The sequence below is a fragment of the Camellia sinensis genome, chromosome 14, assembly GCF_055761805.1.
Source record: "Camellia sinensis isolate YWXY chromosome 14, ASM5576180v1, whole genome shotgun sequence".
In the NCBI taxonomy this organism is placed as follows: Eukaryota; Viridiplantae; Streptophyta; class Magnoliopsida; order Ericales; family Theaceae; genus Camellia; species Camellia sinensis.
The window spans coordinates 80,931,720-80,935,036 of NC_138974.1; the positions used below are offsets into that span (position 1 = coordinate 80,931,720).

Here is a 3,317-nt window from a genome sequence, read left to right on the forward strand (position 1 = left end):
CATTGCCATCCCTAGTTGAACCCTCACAAATAATTTATCAAACTATGTTGTTTTGTCTAGGTTTTGAACTCTACACGTACAAACCATAACTCATAACATCATATTAAGGGCAAGTTTGGGATCTTTCAAAAAAGATAAAAAGACAAAAAGTTACTTAAAAAGTTAAAAAGTTAACACTATTCACCAAAAGTCAACAATTACGGCTGCACAACTCCCAATTTGAATTTTTCCCTACAAATCAATTTTTACAATTTTTTATTACACATTTTTTCATAAAAAGTAAAAAAGTTAACCCAAACATCTATATTTTCAACCTCAATTTTTTAGTCCAAAAAGACAAAAAGTGCACTTATTTAGGACACCCCAAACAACCCCTAAATTATGTGCGTTTCTTTGACATCTAGCTTCTTCCTATCGTGCTCTTGCTCTCTATTGTGCCACTATGAACGAGCCTCCAGAGGCACTATGCTCATCTTTCCATTGGCAAGAGGTCTCTCTTTCACTCTCCAGTTCCCTCTCTATTCCCTCCCCCTTTACTTTCATGCTCTCCATTTAGACACCGGAGAAGGTCAAGTCCTGGGCAATGGACTGTGGCGCTTTGATGGCGCACTTTGCACTAGCACAAATGCACCAGCACAAGGCACCATGAAGGTGCTTTCTTGTTTGCTACAGAAACCTACATGGCAACGATACGGCATTACACTGTAGTAGTGGCGTGGATCAACGGTTGATCGGACAACCAAATGCTAGTAACTGCCTCACTTATGTCTAGATGCAATGGGGTGAGATCATGACCGTCAGTCGTGCAATCATAGATTTGATGGATCAGATTGAGCCCAAAAAACTGAAAAACTGAATGTAATACACTCATACCCGATTGGGTGCACCGCACCCATTCATGGGAGCGCACCTATCCTTACGCATTTCCATCCGGACAATAATGTCTAGAGATTTTCATGCCTCAATTCCCACATCATATGGCTATAAGTATATTAAAACAAAGAGACATAGACTTGAAGAGAAAAAATTGCAGCCAGCATCTAACAACAAATGTATAGGAAAGGGTGGAAAATTATAAATCTGACCTTATGCTGTGCACAAGTAGTATTAGTTTGGCAACAACTTTTTCTAGTTTTAAATTTTTTTTATAGGTTTTTTTTTTTTTTTATAAATTTAATGAATAGATTTATAAAAAGGGCTAAAAAAAAAGGCCCACAAAATGTGCTCCCTTTTTTTGTCATGGACCTTTTTTCTTTTTTTCTTTTTAAAATTTAAGGACACCTAATCTACCAAAACACCTAGAAACTAAAAAACAATTTAAGAAAATGACTAAAGTTGGGAGGGGAAAAAAATCACTTAAGCCAAAAAAAAGCCAGGCCAAACTAGTATGACAAACCTTTGGTGTGAAAGATCCCACAATACCAAACTGAAAACAAAGCCAACCAAAAACCTTCTATGTCTTCCCACCTTTCCACAAACTTGCAAGTTGTTTCAAAGAGCTGTACATGTATAACCCAAAAAACAAAAATTTAACAACAAATGGATTTCGTTTTGTAATTGAAACACCTTGTACAATTGTATTTACCTGTCAAACCCTCCCCTAAGAACAGCATGTGTGCATGCATAGTAGCGTATAGCTGCACATACCTGTACATCCAAATCAAGGATCAGTGATGGCTTCTAGTCTGGCCAACCTTTTTTTCCTTTTGCTCCTTTGATGCGAAAGCATTGCTTTCACCCTCCTGTACTTCTCAACCCTTGCTCAGCAACAAAAGCTTTGTTTTGGGGGAGAAGTGGTGTCGAGCCTTGCCGTTGTTCATTCGCAGTTATGGCTAAGGATTTATGGGTCAATTGCTTGGGCTGTTTGAAATGCCTGATCATTAGATTTTTCTTAACTAATTCATGCATTGAATCAATTTTACAGCACTGCTACATATGTTGAGATTGAGTTGCCTGTTCCAGCCGATGCTACCAACCCAAATGTTCGGACATCATTGGGATCTGCGTCATATGCACCAGAAAAGGATGCTTTGATCTGGGAAATTAAATCTTTTCCTGGTGGTAAGGTGAGAGTTTACCTCAATTTTTTCTCAGTGTATTGTTTGCTAGTAATTTCTTGTTCATGGCTATTGGTTATGTGGGGCTACAGTATCTTTTCCACTTGCAATTTTGACATGGGATTTTAACACTCTTTGCAAATTCAATTTAGGAATATATGATTTAGGAATATATGCTTAGAGCGGAGTATACTCTTCCCAGCATAACATCTGAAGACACAGCTTCTGAGAGAAAAGCTCATATACTTGTGAAGTTTGAGATACCATATTTTGCTGTCTTAGGAATCCAGGTTTCCCCTCTCAAATACAAATTTTTTTTTATTTTTTTAATTTAATTTTTTATTGAATAGAAAATTCAGATATTGTTGCATTTATATCTGCAATGCTTCATTCTTTCTGTGTCTGCTGTGTTTGCGTCTTTTTTTCATTTTTTTTAATCTATCTAGACAAAGGTGGAATGGATAAAACCAAACCCTGTGTTCCAATCAAGAATGATAAACCAAAACCAAACCAAACTTTGTGTTCCAATCAGGTGGGAGGATTCATACTTGATGTGGTTGAACACTCAAATCTGATGCAGGATATCACTCCCTGTTACATGCATGTAGCCATGCACCTACCATTACTGCTCTGCTCTCCTTGATCAAATCAACAAATATAAAAAATAAATAAATAATAATAAAAAAAAAGGTTGGTTGTTGGACTGAGAATACTATTTCACTCACTTTCCAGGATTGCAGGATACATAAATCTGCATTTTGTATGACTCTTTTTTGGGTTTCATTATGCCCTGAAATGCTTGTCCTCCCAACAGAGGTCATGAATGACTGTGAACGACTGCTCCCCTGTAACTACCTATTCCAATATTACTTCTTTTTGACTCTGCATTAAAAGGGCCAACCTGCTTTTTAAATTCACAGATGTGGATACAAAAAAAGGCCAAACTACTCTCTGTCTGCCTCAGCCATTTTGGCACTGTAATTTGTCATTAGCCATTGATAGAAGCTGTGCTTGTTGAAGTGGTATTCCTGCTCTTGCACTGTATTTCCTTTTAGAATAGAATAGCCTGTTGAACTTCTTAGAGATGTGGTTTTCCACAGATGTTAGTGATTGAGCATGATTGAACCTATGTATTATAATTATTCTGATTCTTGCTTGCTGCTTTCTGCTACTGGGATGTGAAACTTCTAAACCTTAAGCGAAGGGGTTGATGTCTACTTGCCCTAGTTCTGGTCTTGTTCTTGTTCCGAGGAGTGAACA

General features: G+C 37.4%; 1 long non-coding RNA gene across 1 annotated transcript; it reads right to left on the bottom strand.

The window, feature by feature from the left end:
• Positions 1-1,356: 1,356 nt before the first annotated feature.
• Positions 1,357-1,754, bottom strand: LOC145807652 (uncharacterized). Its single transcript, XR_014350914.1, has 2 exons — positions 1,586-1,754; positions 1,357-1,499 (listed from the first exon to the last, which is right to left on the bottom strand). It is a non-coding gene; the product is annotated as an uncharacterized LOC145807652 (long non-coding RNA).
• Between the last annotated feature and the right edge of the window lie 1,563 nt (positions 1,755-3,317).